A 17,416-nucleotide genomic window follows, 5' to 3' on the forward strand; every position below is an offset into this window, starting at 1 on the left:
AGTTACCAAAATGAGGACAGATCTTGTATTTTCTTTTCATTATTTATGTCAAGAATACAAAAACTGAAGTACCTTCTTGAATATTCATTATTAACAATTTCTGAATCCCACACACACTAAAAAAAAAAAAAAAAAAAAAAAAACAAGTACCACACGGTACGTAGGTTCTTTGCTTTAAGTATGAGTGAGAATTTACAAAGATTTCCAATATTTAAGGGATGAAGACAATAGGCCTAAAAATAAGCCTACCATAGAAATGACAATCACTTTTCCATGTAGAGAAAGCAGAAGGAACCAATACCCACCATACAAACATAAATGCTCTGACTTTTGTTATTTCACACGCTCCTTCAACAAACAATGACTGAGGTAGATAAAGCTGATGTTAACTGTATTTACATAGGCAAGGTCACAGAAGCTAAATGACAGATTAATGACTAGAATTAAATTTTTGCTAAGGATAAGGATCCATTAAAACATACACCAAGTAAATGCTCAACCAGCCAATTTAATACATGATCTCAGTTGAAAACGAATTAAAAACAAAAACAATAGAAAAACAGTGAAATGCAAAACAATATTTTTGTATTCTGGGGAAGTCTTTTTTCTTTCTTTTTAACAAAGTACAAAAAATTTAGAAGTAAGCAATTACCAAATGGTTTCATTAATCCTACAATCATATTCCTAGTGTAGGCCTTTACAAACTCTCCCACCAGGCAGAATTCACCAACTTCAGCCTATATAGATGTCCCCAGGCAGAGTTCATCAACTTCAGAAACTTAAATTAGGACACTCAGGGTTCACTTCTACAGTCAGTCAGGCAACCCAGCCAGTGGCCTGCGCCATTAGAATGCAGAGTTCTCAAGTTTCCATCTAAACAGAAACTCACTAGGCTACACCAAAACCACACTGATACCCAAATAAGATTTTCTAAAAAAGAAGCCTGGCTTAAATCAGTATTTGTTTGTTTTTAAATCAACATACCACAATCATTCAGCCAAACACAGTAATACATATAAAATTTAGTAATCCCTTTCAAAAAGGTCATTTTGAAAGATACCTTTTTTTTAACAACTGCCCTCATAAATCTACAACCTAAAATTGATTTATTCAGTCATCTAGAAAATTGGAGATACGGCTGGGCGTGGTGGCTCATGTCTGTAAACCCAGCACTTTGGGAGGCCGAGGCGGGCGGATTACCTGAGGTCAGGAGTTCCAGACCAGCCTGGCCAACATGGTTTTTTTTAGTCTTTACTAAAAAAAAACACAAAAATTAGCAGGGCATGGTGGCACGTGCCCGTAATCCCAGCTACTTGGGAGGCTGAGGCAGGAGAAGTGCTTGAGTCTGGGAGGTGGAGGTTGCAGTGAGCTGAGATCGTGCCACTGCACTCCAGCCTGGCCTACAGAGCGAGACTCTGTCTCAAAAAAAAAAAAAAAAAAGAAAGAAAAAGAAAATTGAAGATAAAATTAATTTCGAAGGCAAAGAAATTAACTGGTTAAACAAATTTTGCTTCACTTATCAAATCTTTGTAATTTTTCCTTGGTGGGAGTAGAAACAAAAACAATATTCATCAATAAATAGTAACCAGAGGGTAAGAAACTTTTATATGAAGTATCAGCAAAAAATTTTTTTTCATATAGCAAAATTGTTTTAAGTATTTCAAAACTATGCAAGTTGGAATTAGACATAGGCTAATCAAAGTTAAACACAGGCAAATCTGCCTAGTCTTAAGTGTCAAATGTCTAGGAAATGCAATGAACAGTCTTATTTCTTACTCCAATTAGCTGTGAAAGGGATCACAAAATATGGTCCAAATTAAGATGTAACTGTTAAAATTTTATTTGTAAAGTTTACGGGGTCTTCTGTGAGAAACACAATGTTATATTTTTATATAACTTCCAGTAGAATTAACTCAAAACTATGCTCTTCATAGGCTTACACCTTAAGAAATCTAACCAACATATTAAGTGGACTTTAATAACTGGGGAAATACTCCTAAAGGCAGAATACGGAATGCTGAGTACAATGACAAAGACTGACAAGATAATCAGATGGCTTTTGTAACAATACTAATGAAGCTAAGGGGCCTAATTCATAAACTAAGTGGACATATCCAAGAGTGAAGAGTTAATCGAATGACACTACAGTCTGACCATGAGATACTATGAGGCCAATGAATGCATGGCACAAAAAATAAAAGCTGTCAGGAGAAAATGTTCACCACATATTAAGTCAAAAGTCATAGCAAAGAAAAATACACAGTACAATTCCATTTTTTAAAACTGTATGTGTGAGGATAGGCATTGTGGTTCATGCCTGTAATCCCAGTGCTTTGGGAAGCGAGGTAAGATGATTGCTTGAGGTTAACAGTTTGAGACGTTTGAGACAAGTCTAAGCAACATAGGGAGATCCTCAACAACAACAAAAAAATAAATAAAATAAAATAATTTTTTTTGAGATGGAGTCTCGCTCTGTAGCCAGGCTGGAGAGCATGCAACCTCTGCCTCCCAGGTTCAAGCGATTATCCTGCCTCAGCCTCCTGAGCAGCTGGGACTACAGGGGCGCACTACCACACCCAGCTAACTTTCGTATTTTTAGTAGAGACAGGATTTCACCATGTTGGCCAGGATGGTCTCCATCTCTTGACCTCGTGCTCTACCCGCCTCGGCCTCCCAAAGGGCTGGGATTACAGGCGTGAGCCACAGCACCCAGCTAAAAAAAAAAATTTTTTTTTTGAGACGGAGTCTACTCCATCGCCCAGGCTGGAGTGCAGTGGCACGATCTCGGCTCACTGCCACCTCTGCCACCCAGGTTCAAGCAATTCTCCTGTCTCAGCCTCCCAAGTAGCTGGGATTACAGGCAACTGCCACTGTGCCCAGCTAACTTTTGCATTTTTAGTAGAGACGGAATTTCACCATCTTGGCCGAGCTCCTGACCTTGTGATCCACCTGCCTTGGCCTCCCAAAGTGCTGGGATTACAGGCGTGAGCTACCGCACCCAGCCCCAAAATTTCTTTTTAAATTAGCGCTTGTAGTGGAGGTTGAGGCGGGAGGCGGGAGGCGGGAGGCGGGAGGCGGGGGGATAGCTTGAGCCTAAGAGTTAAAGGTTATAGTGAACTGTGATCACGACATTGCACTCCAACTTGGACAACACAGCAAGACCTTGTCTAAAAAAAAAAAAGTTGTACATGTGTAATACTTTCTTGTATATATTGTATTTGACCAAATACAAGGTGATGCATAAAGAATTGAACACTTCCAAAATGATTCAGCAACTATATCATATATGAAGAGTTAGTGAAAAATAATTTATAAAGGAACTATAAGTTACTTCCATAAACTAATCTCAGTACCTCTCATATCACATAGCACACACCAATTCTGTATTGTAATTTATCCCACACCCTTTAGAACATCATCATGATCAACGCAGAAAGGAGAGCCATGACACATTCTGTATCTCCTCAAGGATGTGAGGAAGAGGTAGTACAAGAATAAGAGTTGCTGGGCCGGGCGTGGAGGCTTACGCCTATAATCCCAACACTGTGGAAGGCTGAGGCGGGCAGATCACTTGAGGTCAGGAGTTCGAGACCAGCCTGGCCAATATGGTGAAACCCCGTCTCTACTAAAAACACAAAAATTAGCCAGGTGTGGTGGCACACACTTGTAATCCCAGCTACTTGGGAGGCTGAGACAGGAGAATCGCTTGAACCCAGGAGGCGGAGGTTGAAGGGAGCTGAGATTACAGCCATAGCAATCCAGCCTGGGCAACAGAGCAAGACTCCATCAGAAAAAAATTAAATAAACAAAAAAAAAGAATAAGACTTGCATGGTAAAGTACCTGAGAATTTGGCAGCCACTATGTCAGAAGTAGGTCAGTATTTTGAACACAAGTTCAGTCTCTCACAATGGTAAATGAGCCTTAAGGAATCTCCAGACCCCACACTCAAAGTAAGTCAAAGTCCTGGCCAGGCAGGATGGCTCACATCTGGAATCCCAGTACTTTGGGAGATCGAGGCGGGTAGATCACGAGGTCAGGAGTTCAAGACCAGCCTGGCCAAGATGGTGAAATCCCATCTCTACCAAAAATACAAAAATTAGACAAGCGTGGTGGCGGGCGCCTGTAATCCCAGCTACTTGGGAAGCTGACGCAGAGAACTGCTTGAGCCCAGGAGGCGGAGGTCGCAGTGAGCTGAGATCGCACCACTGCACTCTAGTCTGGGCAACAGAGCGAGACTCCATCTCGGGAGTGGGGGAAGGTAAGTCAAAGTCCTATCTTAACGTATAAATAAAAACCCAGGTGCAGTGGCTCATGCTTATAATCCCAGTATGTTGGGGGCCAAGGAGGGCGGATCACTCAAAGTCAGGAGTTTGAGACCAGCCTGGCCAACATGGTGAAACCCCATCTCTAATAAAAATACAAAAATTAGCTGGACGTGGTGACACATGACTGTAATCCCAACTACTTGGGAGGTTGAGGCAGGAGAATAACTTGAACCTCGGAGGCAGAGGTTGTGGTGAGCCAAGATCACACCACTGCACTCTAGTCTGGGCAACAGAGTTAGACTCCATCTCAAAAAAAAAAAAAAAGTGCAGCTGTAGGAAAAAAATCAGTGTATTAGCACAACTAGATATGCTATTTCTGTCACCGTGTTCTTAGCAACATGAATGGACTAAGATTCACACACGTAAAAATCAGAAAATGTAAAAATAGAGTAGAACATGGTGACATGCACCTGTAGTAAGCTACTTGGAAGGCTGACAGGAGGATCCCTTGAGCCCAGGAGTTCAAGGCTGCAATGTACTATAATCATGCCTATGAACGGCCACTGCACTCCAGCCTGGGAAACACAGTGAAATTCTGTGTCTATAAAAAATAAATTTAAATAAATTAAAAAAGGCAACCCTCTCCCCACCAGAAATGTAAAAATAATTCTACCATTTGTAAAACTGCCAGGTAAAATGAGAGCACTTTCCCACTCCAAAAACTATTCAACAGAAAAACTGCCCTAAGTCTTCACAAATCATCTCATTATCTGATCTGTTTATTTTAACAAAGTTCCTTCTAAAGAAGATAACCTGAAAAGACCTCCATCAATGCTAGTTTCAGGTGCTTATGAAGAAATAAAAAATTTAACAGATGTAAGTATTCCTGGGGATATATACCACATAATTGCATAATTGTGTTGGGTGTCTTCAGAACACTTTAAAAAACAACAAAATAAACTTATGTTGCAGAGATCAGAAATACACATGAGGAACGAAAGAAACTGTCAGTGTTACAAGAATGGATGGTGATACCCTGTGAAAAAATTTCTAATGTAAATTAGATCTTACACAAAAGGAAAGAGGTTATATAACTTTAAAAAGGGGGTTGTGGATGACCAAAAAACACAAAATATCCAAGATATGCACGAATATAAAATGAGTCAAATGTTATGTGGTGAGGTATATATGAATCAGGAAAAGAAACCACTATTTTAAAATCATAGATTACTTTTCTAATAATTTTTTTAAAATTTATTTATTTTTATGGAGACGTGGTCTCCCTTTGTTGCCCAGGCTAGTTTCGAACTCCTGGGCTCAAGGGATCCTCCTGCCTCGGCCTCCCAAAGTGCTGGGATTACTACAGATGTGAGCCATCGCACTCAGCCAGATTACTTTTTATAGTAATTTTTCATATATATTCTCACTAGTGAGTTTCAATATTACGAGGCTGACTGCTTCATCTATATCCCTAACATTTATATATTTAAATAGGTAAAATAAATAAAACTTGAGGGGCTGTCAATGTCTCAGTGGGAAGATGCGGGCTTGCTTTATATTTGGGGTTACCTTACATTCAGGTACATACAGTGTATGTGTATATATGTTTAAGTGTGTGTATATATTCCAAAATGCTTAAAGTGAGACAAAGGATGAAGCCACACACTTTCAGAGCTATCCCTTTTGCTGGAAATGACCTGCATACAGTTCAAACCAACAACTGACTGATTCACCTACTGATGCCAAATACCTAGATATACAAAGCTGAGAAGAAGCAAAATTTCTTCCCTACGAAACTGAGGTCTTTGGGGGTAAAGATACAGCCTCACAATACATTGTGGTGATTGTCATATGTATGTATAAGATTCAGAGATGGAAAAAAGAGCAGGTGATTATTTTGGAAGGGAAAGCAAATTTTCCCTGGTTTCAATTTCATACTCTCTTAACTCATCATAAAACAGTTACAGCACTTTTCACACTTCATTACAATTACTAGCTCATATATCAGTCTCTCCCATGAGAGAGCTCACTAAAGGCAGTACCATGTCTTCTTCATCCTCAAATTGCCAGCACCTAGCAGGGTACACCTTAAATATTTATTAAATGAATCCTAATAAATGAAATTTAACTTAGAAGACATCTGTAGAAAGCAACAATATTCTATTTAGTCTATGCTTTAGTGCAGCGATAATTCAGAAAAAAAAAATTAGCCATCTAGAGAGTAGCATAATTGTTTTTTCAAGTTTATACCACCCCATATTCCTCCTCCTGCCACTATAGTGATATGATGAACTGCCTCAATAAAAAGCCTCTACTTCAAGAACAGAACACAGAAGAGATTTTTTAAAAGGTATTTTCCTGGCAGAGAAAGGACTGACATCCTTTTTATTTGTGGCACAGGAAAAATGAGGAACTGAGAAGGGAATATGTAGAGAAGAACGAATTCAGATAGAGCTGGGTACACAAAGCAAAACCCTAAGATACTACATATTAATATATGTCTGAAATTTAGACTCTTAAGTCATGGCTGAACCCAAGTCAAATTTACTGAACTGTCCAAACTTTAATTTTAAAAGTGCAAACTAAATTGTTTTAAATGAAGTCATTATGTAATTGCTCTAAAATTTTAATCAACACTGAAAACATATTTTTCAAATTAGTTCAATCTACTGTCTCTTAAAATTATTTTTCATTTGTCTCTTTACCCACTAATGTCATAAATACAAAAACTCTTAGAACAAAAGTGGAAAGTTTAAGTCATGAAAATGCTCTATATAAAAACGTACTCTTGGGATACTCTCGACTTCACTGCCACTGACTTGTATTTTCAAGTGAAAGAGTTGTTCATCACCACTCCTCTGATTATCAACATGTTTTAAATTACTACACAAGCCTTCTTTAATATAAAAAAGTGTAAACCTAGAGCTTTCCCTTGGCATTCTGGTAGACTCTGCATTCCTACCACTAGATGGCAGACTGTACAGAGGAACGATAGGACCTTGGTAGGAACACAGATGCATTCAGGCTCATCTGTAAACCACATCCTTAAATCTGAGATTGCTTAGGATTCCATTCTAGTACTCAGGTAAGTTGATGATTTTCAAAACTAGATACCTTAGGCCCATCCTCGATTCCAAATAAGGATTACTGTAAAGGATGAAGAAAATCATATTTTGGTAAGCACCACCTCAAATATTTATTACTTCTATGTCACTTTTTAATTTATCAGAAATGCAAGACAATAAAAAGCTACTTAATGGAATAAAAACTCATCACTTAATATAAGAATTAAAAATTTTATTTAAACTGAATAAGAAAGCAAAACGAAAGCATTACAGTGCTCCAACATGAAAAAATAACATATCCATGGTATAAATTACATTCTGTTCTTTGAAGATCTTAAGTTTCACAATGACAACCCCACCTATAAGAAAGAAAACATATTAAGTATCAAGTAGTTTAAGAACAAATGCCAAAATTACAAACACTTTTTTGTATTACATGCTAAGAACTTAACTAATAGTTCATTAGCCCAGTTAAATATAATCAGGACTCTCAAAAAACAAAACAAAAAAAATCTAGTATTGGATCAGAAAAATACAGAAACCTCATTTCCTAAGCAAAACAAAAGTCAACTAATAATACACTGTGAGTACTACTTACCTCCACCAATGCTGTGAACCCAAGCAGGGTCCAGGGTGGGGGCAGAAAAATTCTCCTTTCTTTCCAACAAGGCAGGGAAAAAGAAATCAACAATCGAGAGGCTCTGCAAGTGCAGATCAGAGTACTATAAAGGAAAAAACATTATCTGAGGAGGTTAAAGGAATTGGGACTAAGTCTGGAGAAAAGTACGTTATTAGTTAGGAATGACCAACCGTCCTGGTTTTGCTAGAACAGTCCTGGTTCACACCCGTTGTCCCAATGTCCCATTTGGATAGTACACCCTCTCACTCTTAAAAGAGATCACCCAAGTTTGGATAACATATTACACATCACCTCAGTTATAAGCACCCTAATAAAAGTTTACATGTAGCTAAGAAATTAATACACTACCAGTAGCAGCTATTCACAGTGCATCTGCATTTTCCTTTTATGAGTGCTATATTCTGGTTCTTTCTCAGCCTCCTTAAAACACAAACACGTTTCTATTCTGCCTACTTTGTCCTCTAACCCCTCTACTCATGACCATTTTTTAACAATAATCTCTGCTCCTGTTTTTTTCACCCTGGGAAACTCATCTAATTTCTTAACCTCAAAGAAAATCTCTATGCAAATCATTCACGAACTTCTCAGAAAAATCAATCTAAGGTTTTCTGGGGGAGTTAGAGACATTAGAATTTTTCACCTGTGTCCAAAAACATCTCACATTCAAAAAACAAAAACATGGTTTCAACTGTAACCTAAATGTCCCATTTTTGTTTTAATCAATAACACTCATTCTCAACTTTGTTAAATTCTCAGGAATCCTGTCTCTTTGTAACTTCCACAATGTGTGACACAGCGCCTTAAACATGTGTTCACATGACAGTATAAATATTTGTGGATTTGTAAGTGAAACAAAGGCCCATTTCTCCACTCATAAGATCCAGGAGAGAGAAGGGTAACAGGGAAAAAGCCTTCCCTGTAGGTAGGTTAAAGTTATTCGTTAATAGCCAAACCCATGTCTAAAAATAAAGTAGGAATTCAGAAGATTTTTTTCATATCTTCTCTTAAAATGTTTAAATTCTGCCCAGTCACAGGGAATAATGGATTGCAGTTAGACTCTCTGCCAGAGTCTCCCTCACTCAGAAAACACAAGTTCCGTTCCACGTCCCCAATGCACATAGAACAATGAGAATCTTTATATTCTACCTTCATGAAGCTTTGCAAACCTCAGTAAGAAAAAACAGAAATCCCATTTATTCTAGTATTAACTGCATACTATAATATGCCAATAGTGTCTTAGGAGTTAGAAATATACAATAGTGGACAAAGTTTCTATTATCATCATGGAGCTTATATACTAATGGGAGGAATGTAATCAGTACACAAATGAACAAATATATGTCAGACGGTGGCAAGTGCTAAGAATTGCTTAGCTCTTGGCAGGGATGGAGCTATGTGTTTAGGGGAGGTTGCTAGGAAGGAGCCCCGCATAAAATGACTTTTGAGAATTATGGCAACAATGGTAGTATGTCACCAGTGGCCTGGAGGACTATGGAACTGACCATCATGATCAACTACCACCCTCCACATAGTGAGTAAGTGTGAAGGCCTCCCATTCATGCTATATCTCACATGTCTGCTCCACCCGTGCCAAACCAAAGACACATCAAACGGGACTGTCTCTTGGTAATTTTGCAAAGCCTCCAGTTTTACGTATATAGTACTAGAGACAGCAGAAATCTCATTTATTTATTCACATGCTTCACAATTAAAACAATCTCTTCACTTTAAGTGAGTCAAAATTACACCAGCCATTTATTACATCTGATTAAGTGACATAGCTAGTAAGCATCTGAAGACCCTATAAGCCAGGAGCTCCCAACCCCCAGGCTGTGGACCGTTACTGGTTTGTGACCTGTTAGGAACTGGGCCACACAGTGGCTGGTGAGCTAGCAAGCATTTCTGCCTGAGCTCCAGATCAGTGGGGGCATTAGACTCTCATAGGAGCGTGGACCCTATTGTGAATTGCACATGCAAGAGATCTAGGTTGTGCACTCCTTATGAGAATCTAATGCCTGATGGCCTGAGGTGGAACAGTTTCATCCCGAAACCATCCCTCCACACATCTGCTGCCAGTCTGTGGAAAATCTGTCTTCCATGAAACCACTCCTCTTGCCAAAAAGATTGGGGACCGCTACCGTAAGCCACTGAGTAACAAGTGAAAGTCATTTCTGAAAAGTCTTTTTTCAAACTGCTGGAAATCAACTGTAGTTATGGCGGATGTAGCACCAAATAATAACCTATCTACGTGGTTTAAAATTTTGAAATAATACTCTGTAAGTGGAAATATTAGCTATTTTAATACATTATTAATATATCACTATAAAATAAAGCCATTAATAAATCACTACAAAATAAAGCCAAAGTTATTTTTCCTAATAAGTTTAATCTTAAGCCTTTAAGTTTCTACAAGAAGGAAAAATCACTAGGAGTATTCTACAAGAAGAAATAATCACCAGGACAAAAAATATCTCTATCCTCATATACCTCATAACCATACAATTGTTCTTACAAGATTCCTAGCAGGGTACAGTGGTGTGCACCTGTAGTCCCAGCTACTCAGGAGGTCAGGTAGGTGGATCACTTCAGCCCAGGAGTTTGAGGCTGTAGTATCCAATGATGACAACTGTGAATAGCCACTGAACTCCAGCCTAGGCAACATAGTAAGGCTCTGTCTTGAAATTAAAAAAAAAAAAAAAGACTCCATATAACCCACATTCACCTATTTCTCAGCATTAAAAAGTCTGACTTCACTTCCTGACAAATGCCTTTCTTAAAGGGAATTATAAAATTTTATATAGATCTATATTTAGATAATATCCCATTTATTTTCAAAACCACATTCTATCTATGAATGGATATATGAAGAGTCTCCTAAATTTCTTAAAGAGTGTATCTTTATCTTGGCTTGTGTGAGAAAGTAATATAAATTTTAAGTGGTCTAGACAAGTTGGAAGGGAAATATAATCATCTTTCTCCCATTATTCTACAGTACCAATCTTTCACCAACTTTTTTTTGCTATGATGCCAAAGGATCTTCAAATAAACCTTCTACCCAACTACTACTTTTCAAGTTAATCTCTTTAAACTTGACAAACACTGGAGAATGTTAACTCGTTTTTATTTTCATTCCTATATTAGATACCCTCCAGAGTGACTGGGATTGGCAGGTGTCTTGTCTTTAGCTCTTTCTATAAGATATTTCATTAAAGTTAATTTCCCCCATTAAAAATCTTCTGGCTCACATTTATTTGATAGTCTGTCCTAAGCGCTATTCATTTTCAATCTCTGCTTCAAATACTGATGATGAAGATTTTAACTTGCCATCACTGAAGTTCTGCTCTAGACCCTCCGGCTTCCATGCATGGTCCCATCCATTTCCATGTGCTACAACTGTACTGTAACAGGACTAAGCAACACATCAGAATGAGCAAAAAAATCTAGAATCAAATTCGAGATTCATGATTCACCATTGTGATTTCAGGCATGTTAATTAGTCACTCAGTTTCCATTTCAACATTTAAAAAACAGGATTGACACTTAATTTTCACAACATCTTGGTTGAGTAAGGTAATATATTTAGGGTACTTTAAAAGTACCCTAAAGCTTTTAAAGCTTTAAAGCACCATTACAAATACTTTTATTTCTTTCTTACCATCATTTTGTATTCATGTTTTCCCTCATTTTAGGAGACAATTCCTCTATCACCTTTCCAATACAGCGTTATGAAAATACCTCAAACTCAATTACTGCTGCAAAACCTTCATTATCTAATGTCCAATTTCTTCATCAACTGGGAAGTGTTACCACAGATCCTTGCACTCAATCTTAAGAGTGGCAAAATCTTTATAATGCACATATGATTTCTTTCTTAATAAAGACAGGGCCTTGCTTTGTCACCCAGACTGAAGTAGCTGGGACTACAGGTACATGCCAGCACATTCAGCTAATTTTTAAATTTTCTATAGATACAAGGTCTCACTATGTTGCCCAGGTTGATCTCAACCTCCTGACCTTAAGTGATCCTCCCGCTTTGGCCACCCAAAGTGCTGGGAATACAGGCATGAGCCACTGTGCTTGGCCAAGATTTCTTTATACATTACAAAATTCGTTCATATCCTTAGTCTTCCAATTTAACAACATCCTTGTGCCAAGGCAAGGAATGCTGTTATAATATCTCCATTGTAAAAATTTAAATACTTGTCTAAAGTAGCACAAACTAGTGGCTGTGTTGGAACTACATTTTTCTTTTTTTTTTTTTTTTTTTGAGACGGAGTCTCGCTCTGTCGCCCAGGCTGGAGTGCAGTGGCGCAATCTCGGCTCACTGCAAGCTCCGCCTCCCGGGTTCACGCCATTCTCCTGCCTCAGCCTCCCGAGTAGCTGGGACTACAGGCGCCCACAACCGCGCCCGGCTAATTTTTTGTATTTTTAGTAGAGACGGGGTTTCACCGTGGTCTCGATCTCCTGACCTTGTGATCCGCCCGCCTCGGCCTCCCAAAGTGCTGGCATTACAGGCGTGAGCCACCGCGCCCGGCCGGAACTACATTTTTCAAACAGTAACCTTTCCACTAGCGGGACAGATGAAGATACACATTCCCAACACACACACATTCTCCCCTCATTTCCATGTGGTCTGAGTGAGACTGGTTATCATTTTCTCTAATTATTCTAAACTCCACACATTTTCACAAATTCAGTGTTGTGTTTAGTTCTAAAAAATCTAATGCCTAGCATACACAGTAGGCCACCTCTTTTCTGGTTTAGTGTATCCTCATTGGCATCATCATCTTCTTTGTGGCTACAATGAACTAAAGTTGACAGACTATGAGGAAAGAGACACATTATTCAACTCAAGTTCACAAGATGCGAAAGTTCTGGGCATTCCCCATCTCCGAATGACTCAAACTGCAAGCCTTAATTTATAAGCAAGCTTAAAGAAGCCAACAATGTCAGAAAACAAACTAAATCAACTCACCAGATTTTAGGTGAACAGGTCTTATATGATGTTATATAAGAAGAACCCAGAGCAATTTTCCAGTCATCTTTTGCCCTAGAGATTAATTACTATCAATTCTAAGTAATAGCAGAAGGGGTAAACTATACTAAAAGGGGCTTCAACAGTTAAAACACATTCTTGGTTAGTCATTAAGTTACGAAAACATAACTCTGATGAAGAAAGTCAAAGAAAAATCAATTCTAGATTAAGTCTATAAGCCCAAGGACAGGAAGCAACTTATTAGTAAGTTTCTCCCTTAAAAGGTTTCCAGCTCCGTGCAGTGGCTCATGCCTGTAATACCAGCACTTTGGGAAGCTGAGGTGGGCAGATCACCAGAGGTCAGGAGTTCGAGACCAGTCTGGCCAACAATGGGGTGAAACATCATCTCTACTAAAAATATAAAAAATTAGCCAGGCATGGTGGCGGGCACCTGTAATCCCAGCTACCTGGGAGGCTGAGGCAGGAGAATCTCTTGAACTCGGGAGGCAGAGGTTGCAGTGAGTCGAGATCACGCCACTGCACTACAGCCTGGGAAACAAGACCAAAACTCCGTTTAAAAAAAAAAAAAAAAAGGATTCCAATCTCCTGATGGGAAGAAATGGTTCTCTCCTTGCACTGCACCTTCATGCAGTCAAGGAGTATCTTAGTATTCCAAGCTGCTCTATAAATAGCTTTCTAACTTTGCTGCCAGTTGCAATTCTATAGCTAATTTTTAAGTTAGCACCTATGGCTTTTTTTCATTGCTAATGAGCTATATCAGGCAGTATTTCTAGGATAGGCTAATCTATAGAAACCACTTGAAGATAGTGCCTTGACCCACTCTAGGTCACCAAGTCAAAATAATATTTTGCAAGAATACGATGAACAAAAAAAAAGAGGGTTTATACTCTATAAAGTCTAAGACTTTATATTAATACCCAACACAAATTCCAAACCTGATAACAAATACACAAATACATAGTTCTGTGAAGAAAAATTACTAAAGCTAATGTTAAGAAAAGAAAAACAGGCCAGGTTCAGTGGCTCACGCCTGTAATCCCAGCAATTTTGAGACTGAGGCGGGCAGATCACAAGATCAGGAAGTCCAGACCATCCTGGCCAACATGCTGAAACCCCGGCTCTACTAAAAGTACAAAACTTAGCCGGGCATGGTGGCACATGCCTGTAATCTCAGCTACTCAGGAGGCTGAGGCAGGAGAATGGCTTGAACCTGGGAGGCAGAGGTTGAGGTGAGCCGAGATAGTGCCATTGCACTTCAGCCTGGGCAATAAGAGTGAAACTCGGTCTCAAAACAAAACAAAACAAAACAAAACAAAACAAAAATTACTGCCTGCTAAACTGTAACTTCTCAGTCATTAAACAGCTGGTTTTACTTCAAAAAGGAAATGTACAAATGGGAATAAGGATAATGTGGGTGTATCTTCCAATTCTGAAAATGGGAGGCAAAGTGACCACATAAAGAACAAATCAGAGGGCCGGGTGCAGAGGCTCACACCTGTAATCCCAGCACTTTGGAAGACCGAGGCGAGTGGATCACATGAGGCTAGGAGTTCGAGACCAGCCTGACCAATATGGCAAAAGCCTGTCTCTACTAAGTATACAAAAATTAGCCATGTATGGTGGGTGCATACCTATAATCCCAACCACTTGGGAGGCTGAGGCATGAGAATCACTGGAACCCAGTGCAGTGAGCTGAGATTGTGCCACTGCACTGCAGCCTGGGTGACAAAGCAAGCCTGTCTCAAAAAATAAAAAAATTTAAAAAAAGAACAAATCATCAGAACTTTACTCCAGTTCCATACCAAAAGATCAAATGCAACTATCCTGTTAACTTATTTTCTCTTGGATATTCAGTTTTAATACACAAATTTATTGCAGAGCAACCCACTCCATTTTGTACGTATCAATAAATCTTCAAACTGACCTTGTATCTCAAAGCCAGACAAATTCCCCCACGACAGCTCACCTGAAATAAAGCCAGTAACTGTTAATTAGTGAAATTCATTTTCTTTTCTTTTCTTTTTTTTGTCTGAGACACAGTCTCACTCTGTCGCCCAGGCTGGAGTGCAGTGGTGCGATCTCAGGGTTTCATCATGTTGGCCAGGCTGGTCTCGAACTCCTGACCTCAGGTGATCCACCCGCCTTGGCCTCCCAAAGTGCAGGGGTTACAGGCGTAAGGCACCGCGCCTGGCCTCTTTTCTACTCATCTAAGAGAAATGCTACCTTCCAAAATTCTGCCCCTCCCTTTCCAAAGATCCAATCTGAAGACAGATGAACTTAGAGAAGTTAAAAATAAAAAAGTACCAACCATTAAAACTAGTTTGATAGGTAAAACTACATATCGGACACAACTAAAGATTATTCTAAACTACAACAGGCCAGGTGAGGTGGCTCACGCCTGTAATCCCAGCACTCTGGGAGGTCGAGGTGATTGGATCACCTGAGGTCAGGAGTTCAAGACCAACATGGCAAAACCCCATCTCTACTAAAAACAAAATACAAAAATTATTCAGGCGTAGTGGTGAGAACCTATAACCCCAGCTACTCAGGAGGCTGAGGCAGGATAATTGCTTGAACCCGGGAGGCGGAGGTTGCAGTGAGCAGAGATTGTGCCACTGCACTCCAGCCTGGGCGACAGAGCAAGACTCTGTCTCAAAAAAAAAAAAAAAAAAAAAAGAACTGTATCAGTAAGTTGCTTAATTTCAAGTCACAAATGGCCAAAAAAAAGAAAAAAAAAGGCAAAAACAAAGTTCACCCTTTTTTGACAAATAACTCAAAACTAGATGTACATGTACTACAAGTAAAAGCAAACTTTTTTGGCTCTTAATGGTTGTCACTGGTGCACAAAAGGCTGTAAGCCAAAAACATGTAAGCAATTATAGCCACAAAAACTGATACAGCCTTGACCTATTACAGAGTTCTAATATTAAACAGATACATGCAATTCCCCATTCTACAATACATATACCCAGCATTCATATAATTTAAGAAACATAGTCCTTCCATCATGCAAATTAAATTAAGGATCCTGGCAACAATAATAATGTTTATATTTCTGTGTTTCTAAAGAATTAAAATTAAGAGACAAAAATAAGGTGAAGCAATTACTCATCAATCCATCACTTAATAATTTTAAAATTATGTCACTGTGGTAGAACATAAAGAAATGGTGATGGATCAGTGATGCTCCTTATACACCCTCAACTGATCCCCCTAATGTGAACAATACTCAACACATACAAGACAATTTTTAATAAAGGTAGAAACTCCCTTTTTTTTAACATCCAAGATACACACTGGAAAAACATTAGTTTTATCATTATTATTATTATTTTCATGTGATAGTGGTCTTGCTATGTTGTACAAGGTGGCTTCGAACTACTGGCCTCAAGAAATACTGCCACCTCAGCCACCTGAGTAGCTGGGACTACAAGGATGCACCACCGCACCCAGCTGAAAATTCACACTTTTGTTGCCCATTTCCTCCTAAAACAAAAATCACATAAGACAATGCCACCTATTCCTACCAATGATAAGGTATGCAAATTCAAACTGTTTTTCAAATAATGATATACTAGTAGATGGGACGGAATACTCTAATGGAGAATGAAGCAAAAGCTCAGAGAGAAACTGTCTCTGGTATTCGTTTCCAAAGGACCAAGCCTATAACAAAAAAAGCTAAAGGAACACAATTGTAGCATCACAGAATAACAGAGAAAGAAGGCAATTTAGAAAATAAACTATTTTCATAACGGATTTTTGTGAGGTCATATGGAGCTAGAGTCAGTACCCTACATTCCAGTTAGAGCTTATTCCTCTTGAAGCATATGGAAAATTTATCTTAAGATAAAAGTGGTGGCTCACTCCTGTAATCCCAGCACTTTGGGAGACGGAGGTGGGCGATCACTTGAAGTCAGGAGTTCCAGACCAGTCTGGCCAACATGGTGAAACCCCATCTCTACTAAAAATAAAAAAATTAGCCAGGCATGGTAGCATGCACTCGCAGTCCCAGCTACTTGGGAGGCTGAAGCAGGAGAATCACTTGAACCCGGGAGGCAGAGGTTGCAGTGAGCTGACGTCGCAACACTGCACTCTAGCCTGGGCAACAGAGACTCCCATCTCAAAAAGAAAAAAAAAAGAAGTATAGAAAGTTGACATCTCAAAAGGCCGGGCGCGGTGGCTCAAGCCTGTAATCCCAGCACTTTGGGAGGCCGAGACGGGCGGATCACGAGGTCAGGAGATCAAGACCATCCTGGCTAACACGGTGAAACCCCGTCTCTACTAAAAATTTAAAAAAAAAAAAAAAAAAAAAAAAAAAAAAAAAAAAAACTAGCCGGGCGAGGTGGCGGGTGCCTGTAGTCCCAGCTACTCGGGAGGCTGAGGCAGGAGAATGGCGTGAACCCGGGAGGCGGAGCTTGCAGTGAGCCGAGATCTGGCCACTGCACTCCA

General features: G+C 39.2%; 1 protein-coding gene and 1 long non-coding RNA gene across 16 annotated transcripts in view; both read right to left on the reverse strand.

Moving 5' to 3' along the window:
* PICALM (phosphatidylinositol binding clathrin assembly protein) overlaps positions 1–17,416 on the reverse strand; it is a 113,146-nt gene that overhangs the window by 77,564 nt on the left and 18,166 nt on the right. The gene's annotated exons all lie outside the window — the stretch shown is intronic.
* Positions 613–12,213, reverse strand: LOC126934944 (uncharacterized). Its single transcript, XR_007719157.1, has 2 exons — positions 7,930–12,213; positions 613–7,690 (listed from the first exon to the last, which is right to left on the reverse strand). It is a non-coding gene; the product is annotated as an uncharacterized LOC126934944 (long non-coding RNA).

This window comes from Macaca thibetana, chromosome 14 (assembly GCF_024542745.1).
Source record: "Macaca thibetana thibetana isolate TM-01 chromosome 14, ASM2454274v1, whole genome shotgun sequence".
Lineage (NCBI taxonomy): Eukaryota > Metazoa > Chordata > Mammalia > Primates > Cercopithecidae > Macaca > Macaca thibetana.